Genomic DNA, 19,268 nt, shown 5'->3' with positions numbered 1-19,268 from the left:
CTAGTTCAAGGATCCATCATTAATGGAAACATCATCCCAACGTCTACTCCGTCAGACTCCCTCAGAATCTTGTATGGTTCAATAAGATCACTCTTCATTCTTCGAAACTCTAATGAGTAAAGGCCTGACCTGCTTGACCAATCTTGATAAGCCAACCACTTCATCCCAGGAATCGACCAAATGAGTCTCATTTGATGCCAATATATCCTTTCTTAACTACGGGAACCAAAACTCTACACAATATTCCAGGTGTGACCCCACCAATACCCTACACAGTTCTAACAAGATTTGTGTAACTTTAAATTTCAACACACTCACAATAAAAGTCAAAGTTCCATTTGTTTTCTTAATCACTTGCTGTATTTGTAAGCTAACGTTTGTTTCATGCACCCAGATCTCTCTGCACTACACTTTTTTTTGAGACTCTCTCTATTCAAGTAATGATCTGCCTTTTGATTCTTCCTAACAGAGTGCATGACCTCACACTCTCTGACAATTGAACTTCCTCCACCAAGTTTTTATCCACTCACTCAACCAATCTATTGCCTTTCCTTTACTTTCTGGTATGGGACATTAACATCATGGCAAACCAGCACTTATTATCCATTCCTAGTTACCCTTGAGAAGGGGCTAGTGAGCTGCGTTCTTGAACCACTGCAGTCCACATGCTATAGGTTAAGCAACAATGATCTTCGGTCAGGAATTCTAGAATTTTGACCCAGCAATAGCAAAGGAGAAAGACTGTTTGCGTTCTGATTATCTGGTTCATCCAAACTGAGCTCTGATCATATTTGTCACAAAGATTGCCAACTTCCACCTTCAAAACACGGCTCAATCTATCAGCCAACTACAGCCTATTCTCTGCTAAATCTGTCTTCACGTATTTTGTCATCTCTAGATTCCAAGCCCTGACTGGTTAATATTCACTATTCACCATCCATAAATATCAGCTTGCTGAAATTCCAATTATTGCTGTCCTACCTCACTCCAAATCCTGCTTAACACTTTGTTTTGCTACAATGTTGGCTTCCTGTTTTCCAGCACTGCAGATTTAACAATCTCAGTTTTTGTGTTCGAACCCATTGCTGTTCCTGTCTGTCTGTAATCTTCTGCTACATTTGCTTAAGCCGTCTCAAACTGGCTTGACCTCACCATAAGTCCTATGTCCCACCTTTCCAAGATTCTCCACCTTCCCTCCTCCTCTAAGGCCCTCTTTCCAACTCATCTCTTCAATGTAAGTTCTTCCTCTCTTTTCCTTCAGGTTTTTATTGACTTTGCAGTAAAGGTCAGGGTTTATTGCTGTTCACTTATTGTCCTTGAGAGGGTACTGGTGAGCAAACTTGGTCAACCATGACAGTCCATCCCATGGAGCTACATACACGATGCTTTTCTCTCTGTAGCAACTGGAGTAACAGTTGTTTGTCACCACTTTTCAGAGGACTGAGCATTGCTTTGAACCTGGAGTCACATCTACGCCAGACCAGAGAAGGATGGCAGATTTCCTCCTTTGAGAACATCTGTGAATTTATGACAATCAGATAATTTCATTGAATTTAATTGAATATCTGAGCTGACATGGTTGTATTTGAACTCACGTCTGTGAATTATAGTCCACAATCATCACGAGTATGCTGCCATTCCTATCCATTCAGACACTCAGAAGCACTTCCAGGTTATTTTTCATGTCGAGTATGCTACTATAACTGCAAGCTACAGAGGACAGTCAATTCCAGAAGAAGGGAGATATGTTCAGGGCATTTTGACACTTTTCAGAGTGAATTAACTAATTATTTGAATTTGGATGGTGTGATTAGACCCTGACAGAGAATAAACAACAACCTTTTAAATGATGATGGCTAATTTTCACAACGAAGGTAGATTTATGCAGCATCTCAGATGTTTGGTGCAGGTTGTGTGGGTGATGCAGAATGTTATTACATTGATTGTTGGCCTTGAGGGCTGGCATGCTCCTCCATGAGTTCTTGGCTTTCAGTGCAACGAAAAAGTGGCACATGATTCGTTTACATGTGGAGGCAGTGAGTTGTTAAAGTTCTGGAATACATTGCCCAAAACGCCAGTGGGAAAACAAAACGTCAGCAGTGATTTTCAAAAGAGGTTTATATTATTGAAATGGAAAATTTTGCAGGGCTGTAGGGAAAGGACAGGAAAGAAGGGCTCCAGTAGATAGCTCAGATATGCTGAGCGAATGGCCTCCTTTTTGACAGCAGGAGCCTGTGATTCTTTGGTGATTGCTAAGCAGATTAGCACAGTTTGCTAATGATTTTCCAATTTCCGTGCTCAATCACATTCTTTTTAAGGATGTCCTTGATTTCAGTCTCCCTGCCATCTCTGTTTGGACAGAAACATTGAAGTGCACAGTTACATTGATCAACTTTCCACCATTTATTGTTATCAGGTGCCAATTTAGCCACTCAGCATATGCTCAACTCTTCAACTGAGCATCATTCATTCAAAGTTAGCAACAATCTGTTCTCTTGGCAGCATGCAGCAAGAGGAAACAAATGAGAGTAAAACCCACTCTTCTTTAGCTTCAGATGAGCCTTCTCAGTAAGTTAAAAATTAGTGGTCCAAAAATTAGGACATCGCCCCATTCTGCTCAGCGAACAGACAGGGTGGTTGTTTCAAATTTCCACATCAAAGCAAGCCTGCTAATAAGAGTACTGGTGTTAACAGAGACATGCCTGTGATTAAGAGATGCATAATGACAAGAGCTGCAAAGGTATATATTTCAGCAGACTAGGGACTGAATCTTAACCTTCACCAGCAGGCATGAAAGCAGGTAATATCACCTTAAATTAGGACATTGTACCATTGATAGGGTGCCCATTGCTGCCCCTCTTCCCACCACCCTCATCCTCACTATAGTTGTATAGAGGTGAGGGTGTGTATAAGTGATGGGTGGGCTGACCATCAATGGCCTAATTAAGGTCTCTATGACACAACTACTCTGAGTTAACAGAGACTGGCATTCCCGCCCGGGGAGCTTCAGCCCAGCACTTTCAAAAGGAATCGTGCACATAGAGTAGAGAGATGTACAGCACGGAAACAGACCCTTCGGTCCAACCCGAACATGCTGACCAGATATCCCAACCCAATCTCGTCCCACCTGCCAGCACCAGGCCCATATCTCTCCAAACCCTTCCTATTCATATACCCATCCAAATACCTCTTAAATGTTGCAATTGTACCAGCCTCCACCACTTCCTCTGGCAGCTCACTCCATACACGTACCACTCTCTGTGTGAAAAAGCTACCCCATAGATCTCTTTCATATCTTTCTCCTCTCACCCTAAACCTACACCCTCCAGTTCTGGACTCCCCGACACCAGGGAAAAGACTTTGTCTATTTATCCTATCCATGCCCCTCATGATTTTGTAAACCTCTATAAGGTCACCCCTCAGCATCCGACGCTCCAGGGAAAACAGCCCCAGCCTGTTCAGCCTCTCCCTATAGCTCAAATCCTCCAACCCTGGCAACATCCTTGTAATGCTTTCCTGAAAACTTCCAAGTTTCGCAACATCTTTCCGATAGGAAGGAGACCAGAATTGCACACAAAATTCCAACAGTGGCCTAACCAATGTCCTGTACAGCCGCAACATGACATCCTAACTCCTGTACTCAATACTCTGACCAATAAAAGAAAGCATACCAAACGCCTTCTTCACTATCCTATCTACCTGTGACTCCACTTTCAAGGAGTTATGAACCTGTACTCCAAGTTCTCTTTGTTCAGCAACACTCCCTAGGACCTTACCATTAAGTGGGTAAGTCCTGCTAAAATTTGCTTTCCCAAAATGCAGCACCTCGCATTTATCTGAATTAAACTCCATCTGCCACTTCTCAGTCCATTGGCCCATCTGGTCAAGATCCTATTGTAATCTGAGGTAACCCTCTTTGCTGTCCACTAGATCTCCAATTTTGGTGTCATCTGCAAACTTATTAACTGTACTTCTTAAGCTCGCATCCAAATCAATTACGTAAATGACAAAAAGTAGAGGACCCAGCACCAATCCTTTTGGCACTCCACTGGTCACAGGCCTCCAGTCCAAAAAACAGCCCTCTACCACCGCCCTCTGTCTTCTACCTTTGAGTCAGTTCTTTATCCAAATGGATAGTTCTCCCTGTATTCCGTGAAATCTAACCTTGCTAATCAGTCTCCCATGAGGAACCTTGTCGAACGCCTTACTGAAGTCTATATAGATCACATCTATTGCTCTGCCCTCATCAATCTTCTTTGTTACTTCTTCAAAAAACTCAATCAAGTTTGTGAGACATGATTTCCCATGCATACAGCCATGTTGACTATTCCGAATCAGTCCTTGCCTTTCCAAATACATGTACATCCTGTCCCTCAGGATTCCCTCCAACAACTTGCCCACCACCGACGTCCGGCTCACTGGTCTATAGTTCCCTGGCTTGTCCTTACCACCCTTCTTAAACAGTAGCACCATGTTAGCCAACCTCCAGTCTTCCGGCACCTCACCTGTCACTATCGATGATACAAATATCTCAGCAAGAGACCCAGCAATCACTTCTCTAGCTTCCCACAGAGTTCTCGGGTACACCTGATCAGGTCCTGGGGATTTATCCACTTTTATGCGTATCAAGATATCCAGCTCTTCCTCCTCTGTAAGATGGACATTTTGCAAGATGTCACCATCTATTTCCCTACAGTCTATATCTTCCATATCCTTTTTCACAGTAAATACTGATGCAAAATATTCATTTATTATCTCCCCTGTTTTCTGCAGCTCCACACAAAGGCCGCCTTGCTGATCTTTGAGGGTCCCTATTCTCTCCCTAGTTACCCTTTTGTCCTTAATATATATGTAAAAACTCTTTGGATTCTCATTAATTCTACTATCTTTACTCCAGTGCACTACACACCCAGTGCTGTTGGCCAGTGAGGAAGGAGTTGAGTGAGGATGTTGTTGCCCATCGGAGGTTCTACACCACAGATGTCCTCACTTGCCCTAGGTCGATCTCCCACCATGCTCTGCCCAACATGGCCTCTGCCCACCCGTGGCCCATGAGCCTGGCAACAGCCAATCCCTGGACGTGGCTGAATGTCCAAGATTGTTGCTGAATGTCACCTCCTTGGTCTATTCGCAATGCCCACTATGCCTGCTGGTGGGCAGGACTGCTGACTTCAGATTGGCCAACTCTCTGAGGCCAACTCTCCTACCTCCTACCAGCTACCAAGGTACTGCCCCAAAACTTAAAGTGAAATGAGATTGGCAAGTGATATGGACATTCTCCAGCAATTCAGGCTCGGGTACGGGCATCCTGCCTTCACTCCTAGGAGCTTTGTAATTTGTAGATAGTGATATAAAATGGGGCATGACAGCAATGTAAAACATCTCAGTATTGTTACACAGAGAAAGAGCGAAATAATTTACATTTATATAGTGACTTCGGACTTCAGAATGATTTAAAGTGCTTTATAGACAATTAAATACTTTTTGGGGTGTAATTACGGATGTAATTTTCAAAACAGGACAGTCAATTACTGTGTATTCGAGTATCTCACTGCAACTTGGCACTGACCAGATTAGCTCTGTTGGCTGGATAGCTGGTTTGCAATGCAGAGTTGAAGAAAGTGAGGACCACAGATGCTGGAGATCAGAGTCAAAAAGTGTGGTGCTGGAAAAGCGCAGCAGGTCAGGCAGCATCCGAGGAGCAGGAGAGTCGACATTTCGAGCCTAAGCTCTTCATCAGGAATGTGGGGGAGGCCCAAGGGAGCTGAGAGATAAATAGGAGGTGGGTGGGGCTGGGGGGTAGGTAGCTGGGAATACGAAAGGTAGTTGAAAGTGGGGAGTGATGGTGATAGGTCGGAGGGGAGGGTGGAGCGGATAGGTGGGAAGGAAAATGGAAAGGTGGGACAGTTCAAGAGGGTGGTGCCGAGTTGAGAATTGGATCTGGGATAAGGTGGGGGGGAGGGGAGATGAGGAAACTGGTGAAATCAGTGTAGCATGAGTTCAGTTTCCCTACCAGGCAAGGTTACTGTGAAGACTCTCCTTCCCAGGCTCTCCCTTTGCCTGAGGTATCATGGCCCTCAGATTAAACTATGCAAGTTGTCTCTAGACTAATTTTGGCTGAAGGATAAGAACTGGACAAGCCATCAAGGAGAACCTTCCTGTTCTGCGTCAAAGTGACATCCATTGGAAAGAACAGGTGGGATACAAATTTGGAAGCTCCAACATTTCTCTACTGCACTGGAACGTCAGCCTAGATATTATACTCAGTATGAGTGAGCTGAGAGTCACTGCCTGTGATACCGAGGCAGCATCTGACTGAGTCTAACATCAGGGAGCCTTAGTTGATCTAAAGTCAATGGTAATCAGGTGGAAATGCTCTGCTGGCTGGAAACTTACCTGAAACATAAGAAGATGACGTTACTGTTGGAGGTCAGTCATCTGATTCTCAGAACATCTCTGCAGGAGAACCTGGAGTCCTAGGTCCAACCATCTGCAGCTACTTTATCAATGACCTTCCCTCCATCATAACATCAGAACTGGGCATGCTCCCTAATGATTGCACAATGTACATTACCATTCACCATTCCTTAGATAGTGAAGCAGCCCATGTCCTGATAAGACCATAAGATGTAGGAGTAGATCTAGGCCACTCAGCCCTTTGGGTCTGCTCCACCACTCAAATGAGATCATGCCTGACCTGATAACTCTCAACTCCACTTTCCTGCCTTTTCCTCACAACTTCTGATCCCTTACTGATTAAAAATGTGTCGAACCCAGCCTTGAATATAATGGCCCAGCCTCAACAACCTTCTGTGGTAAAGAATTTGACAGATTTATCACCCTCAAAGAGAAGAATTTCCTCCTTATCTCTGTCTTAATTGTGTGATCCCTTCTTCTGAGATCGTGCCCTCTGGTCCCAGACTCTCCCACAAGGGGAAACAATCTTCCTACATCTACCCTATCAAGTCCCCTGAGAATCTGAAATATTTTCAATCATGTTGCTAGTCATTCTGCTATATTCTAATGAGTATTGACCCGACCTCCTCAATATCTCCTCAGAAGACAGTCCCCCTATACTTGGTATTAGTTTAATAAACCTTCTGTGGAGTGCCTCAGATACCAGTATATCTGAGATATGGAACCCAAAACAGTTCACAGTATTCCAGTTTTGATCTCACTGGTGCCCTGTATAGGTTTAGCAAAACCCTCCTACTTGTACACTCCATTCCCCTTGAAATTAAGACCAACATTTCATTTCTTCTATGTTCCTCATTGAAATTGGATGCTAGCTTTGTTTGATTTATGCATGTGAACTTCCAAATCCCTCCATTCCATAGCTTTCTGCAGTCTTTCTCCATTTAAGTAAATGCACTCCTCTGTTCTTCCTGAAAAAATGCATGACCTCACTTTTCTCCACATTATATTCCATTTGCCAGTGTTTACACATTCATTTGCCCTGTCTGTATCCCTCTCCAGACCCTTTGTGTCATCCTCACCCTTTGCCTTCCCACCTATTTTTGTGTGATTCATAAACCTGCCTATAGTACATTCATTTTCCTCAACCAAATCATTTATATACTTTTAAAATAGTTGTGAACCCAGTACTATCTCTGTGGCATTCCACTAAATACATGTTGCCATCCTGAAAATGCCCTCCTTATCTTGACTCTATCTCCCCGAGTCAGCCAATCCTCCATCCATGTTCGACACTATCTTATTAACCAGCATAATGTTGGTACCTTATTGAACACCTTGTGAAAATCCAATGTAAACAACAAGAGGGCATGATTTTAACGTAAAAGGCAGGAGGTTTAGAGGGAATTTGAGGAAAGCATTTTCACCCAGTAATTGGATGAGGGTGTGGAATACACTGCCCGGGAGCAGAGTTAGGACAAGAAACCTTCCAATCTTACTTAGATGAGCATTTGAAGTGTCGTAACATTCAAGCCTGTGTGCCAAGTGCAGTATGTCGGGATTAGTGTAAGTAGTAGCATGTTTTCCAAGGTACAGCCTTGATGGGCCAAATGGCCTCTTCTGTCCTGTAAGATTCTAAGATTCTGTGCTTCCACTTTATGCTGTTACTTCAAAGAATTCTTTTTCAGGCAAGATTTCCCTTTCATGAAGCCATGCTAATCCTGCTTGATCATATTTTGTATTTTTAAATTTCCTGCGATGACATCCTTACACATAGAGAGGAGCTGGTAGTGTCATGCTAATGTCACTGGTTGAATAATCCAGAACCACAGGCTAATGTTCCACTTTGAATCTCACCATGAGAGGTGATGAAATTTGAATTCAACGAAAATCTGCATTAAAAAGCAATCTGAGTTGTTTAAAAACCCATCTCCTTCATTCATGTCCTTTAAGGAAGGGAATCTACTATTCTTACCTGGTCTGGTCCATATATGATTCCACCAATGTGGTTGACCCTTAACTACTCTCTGGATGATTAGAGATGGGAAATAATTCTGGCCTAGCCAATGTGTCGCACACATTCCAGGAAATAATTTTATAAAAATCAAGTCTCAGAAGTTGGACTTGAACCGACAACTTTCTGACTCAGAAATAAGAGCCTGAATGACTGAACCACCAGTCAAAATTGTTCATGACAAAAACAGTCATAGAAACCTAGAGCTGGAAACAAACTCTTACCTCATGTCACCTGATAACACACTCACTGTGCAAGTTGGATCGATGTTTTTAATCATCCTGTTCAGCGATGTTGTTGCTCACCTCTGGGGTAAACAGGACTTGAACCTGGGCCTCCTGACTCGGATGTAGAGACATTACCATTGCAACACAATAGCCCTCGGGCAAAAAGGATATATTATATGTGATTATAAAGTGATAATGAGCAAATTAGTGACACGTAGTGAAAGTAGAAAGCAGTAATCAGTGACTGACTGAGTACAACTAGTGAAACAATGATCTAATGCAGATGCTGTACCAGTTTTAATGTTTTATAGTCCACTGGAACTGATTACAATATAGAAGTAGGTCAGCCGTTGGTTTCAGTGAGTGTTTTATAGTTCCGCTTTAGGTAGTAATTAGGCTCAAAGCCAAAATTAACAACGTGTTTATACAGAGTTTCAGATGAGCAAACTGAATCTGTAAGAACCCTGGGGGTAACCGTGTGGGAGGTGGAGCTGGAGAATAAGAGAAAATTCTAATGTTTCAACAGTCATGTCAAGTGGTGTGGAAAGTGAATGTATCCCTTTGAGATTCCGAACAAGTGAAAAGATAAATATAGAAAGAGAACATTTGTATTGCCTGCATAAGGAGGTCAAAAGAATCCAAAAGGCCAAGCAGAAATACTTTGAAGGAAGAACAAGCACATAATAAGCCATGGGGAGAGGGAATTGTGCAAGACTCAGTTTTAGGGTAAAATCAAATACATTTTTCAAAGGGCAATGGGGAGCAAATTGCAAATAAAAGCATGAGAAGTTCAAGGATACCAGTTCTGAAGAATAGTCACATCAGGCTAGAACACAGATGCTGCCAGACCGGCTCCAGCATTCTCGATGTTTGGTTCGGACTTCCAGCATCTGCAGTATTTTGCTTTTATATCATTACATTGCTCGAATTGACAGTTGGTTTAAGTTGTATTGTTCATTGGCAACTTTGCTTGTGACCCAGTTTCTTTCAGAAGGTAGCGCATCCCATACTTCAGAGATGGTTTATGCAAATTTGCAAGATGCCGGCCATAAGTCACTGTAAATGGTAGGGTTAATTTGTCAGTGCACCAGAGCCCTTCCTGTAATCACGGATGCCTCTTTACATCCTCAGGATGCCTTCTTTCATGGGTTTATTCCCTTTGCTCCCCATTATTCCTAATGCCTTGGATACAGTAGCTTCTTCTGGATAATTGAATAGCCAATGGCAGGATAATGTTAACCACAAGGGCTTCAGACTGCAGGAGCAAGTGAGCATGGCAGGAGGTTGCCACTTAGGGCTCATGGGATCAGTGCCCATGATAGCTAGGCCTGAAGCATTGGCGAGGTGTCCAGAGAATCTGGGTTGGTTCAGTGCCTGGGCAGATGAATTCTGGTCTTTCTGGTCAATGGAGGTCTGTCTTTAAATAAAAGAGCAACCATACCGTTTTGACCTCCCACTAGCAATGCCTTTTCTTGGCATCTGGCCTTGCTGGTAGAGAATCCCAAAATCGTGACAGTGCAAAAAGAGGCACTTCAACCCATGATTTATTATCTAGGTAAGACCCTAGCATTGAACACTGTTCAGACAGCTCTTAGCAATGGCATTGTGGATTGATTTACATCACCAGACCCTCAGTGCTTGGTTTAACTAAGTAGTATTGAGCACAGGACTTGAGAGGTAATGTTGTGGCTATACAGGACATTGGTTAGGTCACTTTTGGAATTTTGCTTGCAATTCTGGTCTCCTTGCTATTGGAAGGATATTGTGAAACTTGAAAGGGTTCAGAAAAGATTTACAAGGATGTTGCCAGAATTGGAGGATTTGAACTATAGGGAGAGGTTAAATAGGCTGGGGTTGTTTTTCCTGGAGCATCAGAGGCTGAGAGGTGACCTTATAGAGGTTTATAAAATCATGAGGGGCATGGATAGGGTAAATAGACAAGGTTTTTTTTCCTGGGGTGGGTAAGTCCAGAACTAGAGGGTATAGGTTTAGGATGAGAGGAGAAAGATATGAGAGACCTAAGGGCAACTTTTTCACGCAAAGGATGGTGCGTGTGTGGAATGAGCTGCCAGAAGAAGTGGTGGAGGCTGTTACAATTGCAACATTTAAAAAGCATCTGGATGGGTATATGAACAGGAAGGGTTTGGAGGGATATGGGCCGGGTGCTGGCAGATGGGACTAGATTGGGTTGTGATATCTGGTCGGCGTGAGCGAGTTGGACCGAAGGGTCTGTTTCCGTGCTGTACATCTCTATGACTCCATGACTATAACAGTAACCTCACAGCCTGCAAATAGGCCCCATACATCCCCCAAAACAGGTCGGGATTTAATGGATCCACACAGTGCAAATGCAGCATATAGTGGTGTCTAGTTTAACCTTTGGCAGTTCTGTTCTCATTGTTCATGTGAGTGGTCCCCATCATCCATAGCAGTGATTTGTGGACTTGTTCTCAATGATACGAAGCAGGAATAGCTCCTCTATGGTTTGCATTTTTGCAATTTTGTTTTTATCTCCAAGAGTTTTGTTTTCTGCTCTATTTCGATGAAATGTAAAGTAACCCTGTTCATTTCTTTAAGAAAGCCTAATTACTCTAGCAGCTTAGCATTTCAGACACAGATCCATGAGGACATCACATAGTAGATGAGCGGCAGACTCCATGACTGATGCAGCTACCACTAAACTATTGCTATGACAACACCTTTAGATCATTCCAGTATTTATTTTGGTGCTTCAAATAGCTGTGAGATGAGGATGGGGTGTGGGTGTATATGTTTAGGAGGGGGTTAGGTGAAGTGGTGAGAATTTCTTTAAATACACTGACATTGAAAATCAAATTTTTTTTAAACAGTTTCCTCCAATTCTGTGAGAAACGTCACAACCTAAGGCACTTTATTAAAGCTTATCCCAAGCTACTTTCCCTTGGTCATTAATTTTAGTGAACCTGGGGATGTCACTTTTTTTGCAAAAGCAAAAACAAATCTCTGGTTCATAATTAAGTCTCTTCCCATCCTTAAATTAGCAATAGTGGAAAGCTTCGGGCAGCGGCGTCAATCTGGAATGGCTTGACTCGCTGAAGGCCTTATTTAGCTTTCAGTTAGAGGCCTGCAGGACCATGGTGATGAACCTTAATCTTCCCGTTCACCTGATAGCTGGAGAACCTTCCCAAGTGGCAGACTTGAATACATTCAGCTGCCACCACACTGAGGTGAGCAGCCAATTAAAATGGGTAAAAACAAGGACTGCAGACGCTGGAAACCAGAGTCTAGATCAGAGTGGTGCTGGAAAAGCACAGCCGGTCAGGCAGCATCCAAGGAGCAGGAGGATCGACGTTTCGGGCATAAGCCCTTCAGCAGGAAAAATGGAAATATATTGTATGGCTGAAGGGCTTATACCTGAAACATCGATTCTCCTGCTCCTCGGATGCTGCCTGACCCGCTGTGCTTTTCAAGCATCACATTCTCGACTCTGACCTCTAGCATCTGCAGTTCTCACTTTGTCCTAGCTGTATAAATGCAGCAAACCATCTCTCCTATTGTATACAAATCGTCCTGTAATGAAGGCCAACATACCATCTGCCTCTCTAATTGTTTGCTGTACCTGCATGTTAGCTCTCAGTGACTCATGAACAAGGACACTCAGGTCCCTGTGAGACTCAACACATTCTACCCTCTCACTATTTCAGCCATACAACGTATTGCCATTTTTCCTTCCAAAACGTATAACGTCACATTTCTCCACATTGTAGACTACCTGCCAAATTCTTGCCCAATCACTTCAAATGCCCTTGAATCGTGTTCCCATCTTCCTCACACCTCCACTTGCACCTCGAATTTTGCTATCTGCAAACTTGGAAACATCATGTTTAATCCTCATTGATATACATTATATATAGCTTGGCCCAAGCACTAATCCTTCTGCTATTCCATAAGTTAGAACCTGCATACCTGAAAACATCCCACTTATTCCTAAATTAAAAATCAAAAGCTACAGATACTGGAAATCAAAAGCAAAGCCAGAAGTTGCTAGAAAAGTTCCACAGGTCTGGCAGCATCTTTGCAGAGAAATCAGAGTTACCATTTCAGGTCCAATGACCCTTCCTCAGAACCCTTCCATTTGTTCCTACACAGTAAGAACTGGAAATTAACCAGTTAACAATCTATGCTAGTAAAGTTGCTCCCCTAACCCCATACCCAACCATACGTGCTCTAATTTTATTTGCTAAACTGTTACGTGGAACCTTGTCAAAAGCTTTCTGAAAATCTAAATGTGCCCCATTCACCATTCCCCTTGTATCTACCATTCCCCTCGTATCTACTTGATGAGGTACATCCTCAACACGTTAAGAATGGTTTCATAAATCCATGTTCACCAATGTTCCCTCTGTGCTGCACGGTGATAGGATGCAGCATTGACTTTCAGTTCCAGAAGTTACTACCCGCACATTGGCCTCAGACGTCCATGCAGCTTGTAAATAAAATTAGATGGAACGCTAATGCTGACTGTGTCCAATCTGATCACTATTTTGTAACTGTCTTGTTATTGCATCCTGTTCTGTCAACAATATAATGTGTCCGTTACAAATGTACCACCATGTCCTTGCCCTTTATACTCTTTGCTGCTATTAACAAGATCAGAGATGCTGTATCCTTTATTAACTGTGCTGCTCATCTACTGCCACCATCAATGATTTATTTATGTCGGCACCCAGGTCATGCTGCTCTTGAACTCCCTTTAGAATTATACCCTTCATTTTATATTGTCTCTCCATACTCTTCCGATCAAAATGAATCACTTTATGCTACACTAATCTTACTGAAAGACATAAATCTCTGTGGAGGCTCAATAAGGGAGATGTTTCCCCTCGTGGGCAAGTCTAGGGGATACAGTTTAAAGTGAAATGTCTTCCAGTTTAGACTTAAGTAAGGAGATCTTTTTCTCTCAATGGGCAATGCATCTGTGGAATTGTCTTCCTCGGAGAACAGTTGAGACAGAGCTTAAAATTGTGCCGTATACGCCCAAGGTCTAGGTATATCACAAGATGGACAAGAGTCCATATTCCAAACTGTGGGGAATTTCACCACAAACTTTCCTCCAATCCAAAAATTAGGTTAAGCATCACTTTATATTGTTGGAAATAATTAGGGACATTTAAGCAACTCTTGGATAGGCACATGGAAGATAGTACAATGAAGGGTATGTCAGGTCGTCTGATCTTCAAGTAGGATAAAAGGCTGGCACAACGTCGAGGGCTGAAGGGCCTGTACTGTGCTGTACTATTCTATGTTTTTTATCCTTCCTCCCTGCCACTTTCATATCCATTTTGCTACAGACCCTTTTATTGCAGGGGCACCAGCCTATCATAACGTGACAATTTCTTAAATGTTTTCTGGAAGTTCATATGCATCATGATTCCACCTTCTTATTGAAAGCCAAGCTACTTTGACAGTTTTTCTACAGTTAAAACATGCCAAAATAAAAATAGAAATGGATTATGATATTTTATATTTCTTGGTACCATACTCTCAAATTCTACCCTCCAATACATGAGGTAATCCAAATCGTTGCTGCCCATGCCTTAATCTGCTCCAAATCCCATTTCCTTATCACCCGTGCTGATTTACATTAGGTCGCAGTCAATGCTGCTAAATTTTGAGTCCATATTTTCAAATCCCTACATGGGCCTCATGCCTCCCTCTATGAACTCCCCTCCAGACCGCAATCTCCTGAAATATCTGCATGCATCTAATTCTGGCTCCTTGAGAATCGGTGATTTTAAAAACACCACAATTCATGATAATATTGACAGCTACCAAACCCACAAGTGGTAGAATTCCCTCCCTACACCTCTCCATCTCATTTTCCTGTTTGAAGATTCTTATTTATACCTCTTCTTAGCCAAACTTTTCATCAACTGAACTGCAGGTCCAGGGCCACCTCCCACTGCCAAACCGTTACCACCCGATGCCTGGAGGAGGAATGTCTCATATTCCACCTTGGGAACCTGCAACCACACGGGATAAATGTAGATTTCAACAGCTTCCTCATTTCCCCTCCCCCCTACATTATCCCAGTCTCAAGCCTTCAACTTGGCACCGGCCTCTGGACCCGTCCATCATTGCCCCCTCTGACCTATCACCTTCTCCTTCAGCTTCATCCACCTATCGCATTCTCAGCTACCTTCCCCCCAACCCCATCCCCTCCCATTTATCTCTCAACCCGAAACATCGATTCTCCTGCTCCTCGGATGCTGTCTGACCTGCTGTGCTTTTCCAGCACCACACTTTTGACTGTTCTCCGGCTTCTGCAGTCCTGACTTTCTCCTTTGTTGAACTCGTGCCATATTTTGTTTGAAGATGTCCTGTGAAGTATTGTGGGGCATTTTTTATTGTAAAGTGCTATATCAATAGAGGTTGTTGTTGTTGCTGAAGAACATCTCCTGTAACCTGGAGCCAGCTGCTCTGTGACCTCCATGACACCAGTTTCTCCTCACTTCTTCACCATGTGCTTCTTCCTGACTCTCTGAACCTTCTAAATACTGTACCTCCTGGAGGCCTTTGAGGGCAATGGCTGTGCAAACAGTGACTGGTGCAGTTGAGGTCAAAGCAGCCATCCTGATAAGCTTCAGCGCAGACCTCTTAAGTGAAGAAGCCAGGTTAAAACAATATTGGAACGGTACTGTGTGAAATGCTGTGAAATGAACTCCAGTGCAAATCGTAGTACATGCTATGTTGCTGTGTTGCTGCGCTCTCCATAATGAGCACAAAAGGGCAGCAAGACAATTAAATGAGAGAGGACATAATGCATGCTGGGCTTATGCAAAGCTGTCAGGTTTTCCTTGACCTATGCCCTCAATCAACTCTGCCCTGACAGTTTGCAAGGTGCCTCCATATGTTAATTGTGTCTTCTCAGTTGACAGTTCTGGCCCTGGTCCATTTTGCCTGCTCATGGTTGGGAGAAGTCTTGCTGTTTAAAACTTAAAAACCTAAAATTCCATTTCCACGCACGCTGGGAAGGCACACTGTGAAATTGCACACTCACAGCTTGTATATTTCCCAGTCATAGATGTTCTCAATTTTAAAAAACAGAGTTTGTTACCCCAGTGTCGAGCACACAGACTACAGCCTACCTTCAGGAATCACTGGGCAAGCGTGCATTGACATTTTCTTTTTTAAGCATTGATTGATTTGGCCAGATAGCAAGCCAAGATCACAATCACATCACTCATACTTTGATACAGTGCGTTTACAAAGTGCAAGTGTTGTAATGTTAAAAATAATGCTCTGTCTTCCATCTGGTTCTGTAAACGATCCCGTGCCAACATTTCTAAGAGCAGGCAAGAACACCTCTGTGCCCAGGACAATACAATAGCCCCAAGAAACACCACCAAAAACAAATTATCTGATCATTTGAGCTGGAGGGAGAGGCTGAATAGGCTGGGGTTGTTTCACCTGCAGCGTTGGAGACTGAGGGGTGACCTTATAGAGGTTTAAAAAGTCATGATGGACATAGATAGGACAAATAGACAAGGTCTTTTCCTGGGGTGGGGGTGTCCAGAACTAAAGAGCATAGGTTTAAGATGAGGGGGAAACATTTAAAAGGGACCTAAGGAGCAACTTCTTCACGCAGAGGGTGGTGCTTGTGGGGAATGAGCTACCTGAGGAAGTGGTGGAGGCTGGTACAATTGCAGCATTTAAAAGGCATCTGGATGGGACATGAGTAGCAAGGGTTTAAAGGGATATGGGCCAAATGCTGGACTTGATTAGGTTTGGATATCTGGTCGGTGGGGTCGGGTTAGACCAAAGGATCTGTTTCCGTGCTGTACATCTCTATGATTCTATTTGTTTCATTGCTCTGAAAGACACTGCTATGTGCAATTTGGTCTCTAGGATTTCTGCTATTTTCTCATTAATTTGTAGGATGTGGGTGTCACTAGCTGCACCAGCATTAATTGTCGACATCTAATTGTCCTTGAGAAGGTGATGGTCAGATGTCTTCTTGAATTGCTCCAGTCCATTCAGTGTAGGAACACCCACAGTGTTATTAGGGAGGGAATTCCAGGATTTTGACCCAGTCACACTGAAGAAATAGCGATATATTTCCAAGTCAAGATGGTGAATTGCTTGGAAGGGAACTTGGTGTTGCCATGTATCAGTTGCCCTTGTCCTTCTAGAGATAGTGGTCATGGGTTTGGCATGTGCTGTCTAAGTACCGTATATACTCGAGTAATAGCAGATATCATGTAAACATCGCCACCCCCCTACCCCCCCATTTTTGGCCAAAATATCAGCAATTTTCCATATATCGCACGTAAAAAGTCAACCCTAGCTCTTCACCGATATCGGATCAACATTTATGAGCCAATGTACTGGTCATTGTGTTTTTTTTCAGGTTTCCAGTCTGTTGGTCATCCTGCTCTAAGCTGTTTAATCTATTTCTGTCCTAACTCTATCATGCTCTTGTTGGGCAAACAACTACATAATGACTCTGGTATTCTATATTACACAATAGTACTCCAGCCAGCCAGCTGTTGTGCTTTGCTCCAGGTTTTCAGAATTACTGTAATTCATTATTTGTTTTTTTCTTTATTTCTTTACTGGGCTTCTGTTAATAATATGGTATAAATTTTAACAGGCATGAAGTTTAGCCACTCAAAAATAATATCCGTGTAATAATCGACCCCATAAATTTAATCTTAAAAGTAGTAAAAAACATTTGACTATTACTCGAGTATGTACAGAAGCTTTGGTGAATTCCTGTAGTGCTTCTTGTAAATGGTGCACACTGCAACTACTGTCTGTGGTGGTAGGAATAGATACTGATAGTTGTGCTGCCAATCAACTGGGTTGCTTTATCCAGGCTAGGGTCCATTTTTTTTTCACATGTTGTTGGAGCTGCATCCATATAGGCAAATGAGGAATATTCCTTCACGATCCTGAAGGAGTTCCATGTCAGGCATCGGGAAGTCAGGAGGTGAGCTATTCACTTCAGGATTCCTAGCCTCTGACCTGCTCCTGTAGCCAAAGGATTTATGTGGCTAATCCAGTCAGTTTCAGATCAATGGTAACCCAGGATGTTGATAGTGTCTCAATACAATGTCAAAGGGCTATGGTTAGATTGCCTGTTGCTGGATATGGTAAGTGCCTGTATTTGTGTGGCACAAATATTGCTTGCTACTTGTCAACCCAAATGTGAATATTGTCCAGATCTGGGGGAATTTGGACATGGAACGTTTCAGTATAAGAGGAGTCACAAATTCTGCAGAACATTGTGCAATCATCAGCGAATATCCACACTTGTGACCTTATGATAGAGCGAAGGTCATTGATGAAGCAGCTGAAGATGGTTGGGCCTTGGACACCACTCTGAAGAATTCCTGCACAGAGGTGCTAGAGCTAAGATGGCTGACCTCCAACAAACACAATCTTCTTCCAATGTGCCAGGTATGATTCGGAACACCAGAGAGTTTTCTCCTCACTCCTGTTGACTGTAGTTTTTTTTTTGCTAGGGCTCCTTGATAACACATTTGGTCAAGTATGGCCATGATGTCAATGTCAGATTCGCTTCACTTCAGGAATTCAGCTCTTTTATCCACATTTGGACCAAAGCTGTAAAGAGATCAGGAGCTGGGTGGCCCTGTGGAAACCCAAACTAGGCGTCACTGAGCAGGCTATTACTGAGCTGTTCTCAAACATACATGGCCCATGGATGGGGAGACAATATTGTTCAATCTCTGGCTTCTTGCTTGATGTGCAGCCTCAGTCACAAATATGGATATCTAGCTCAAGACTAACTCACTGAGGCTCTTTAGATGATGTCTTCTGAAACCCTGACTTCTATCATCAAAGGTAGCAAATGCATGGGAGCACTCCCACCTGTAAATCCCCCTCCAAGCTACACCACAGCCTGAGCTGGAACTAAATTACCATTCTTTCACTGTTGCTAGTGAAAGTCCTTTCGAACAGCATTGTGAGTGCGCTTAGACCATGAGGACCACAGCAATTCAAGAAGGTCGTTCATCTCCATTTTCTGCAGGGGAATTTAGCCATGCTCTTGTTGATTGGTAGAGGAGCCTCAAAGGGCTGAATGGTCTCCTCCTGTCTGGAGTGAGCTAGAAACGCTCCCATGAATGGATGTATAGAAAAAAAACAACCTTGTCGTTGGCCTGCCAGGAGAACATTCAAACTACACTCATCCATAGAGCAGTCTTCTCCAAGTGTCCTTGCCTCCTTTCCATTGCTGTTCTGCACCTGAAAGACCAGGTCTAATTAACCAGCCACTACCAAGCAACTGATGTCCCTGCCTCCCTGCCAGTCACAGCTCTCTGCGTTCTTGGAAATGGGAGTAAGAGTTTAATCTATTTCTGTTCTAACTCTATCATGCTCTTGAAGGGCAAACGATTACATAGTGACTCTGATATTATATATTACATGATAGTACTCCAGTGTAGGGTGCACTGCTCAGGTGTCACCCATCAGATGAAGCATTAAACTGAGGCTGTATCTGTCCTCTCAGGTGGATGTCAATGCCCTTTCCCCTGTCCTTAATACACCTGAATGAAGGTCACTAATCATAGAGTCATAAAAGAATCATAGAACCCCTACAGTGTGGAAAT

At 43.1% G+C, this 19,268-nt stretch overlaps 1 protein-coding gene across 1 annotated transcript in view; it reads left to right on the top strand.

The window, feature by feature from the left end:
• The window catches only part of gabrg3 (gamma-aminobutyric acid type A receptor subunit gamma3), a 657,746-nt gene that overhangs the window by 499,230 nt on the left and 139,248 nt on the right, over window positions 1-19,268 (top strand). The gene's annotated exons all lie outside the window — the stretch shown is intronic.

This window comes from Chiloscyllium punctatum, chromosome 9, assembly GCF_047496795.1.
Source record: "Chiloscyllium punctatum isolate Juve2018m chromosome 9, sChiPun1.3, whole genome shotgun sequence".
Classification (NCBI taxonomy): domain Eukaryota; kingdom Metazoa; phylum Chordata; class Chondrichthyes; order Orectolobiformes; family Hemiscylliidae; genus Chiloscyllium; species Chiloscyllium punctatum.
The sequence above is the reverse complement of the archived record's forward strand: the minus strand, read 5'-3'. Positions and strand labels throughout refer to the sequence as shown.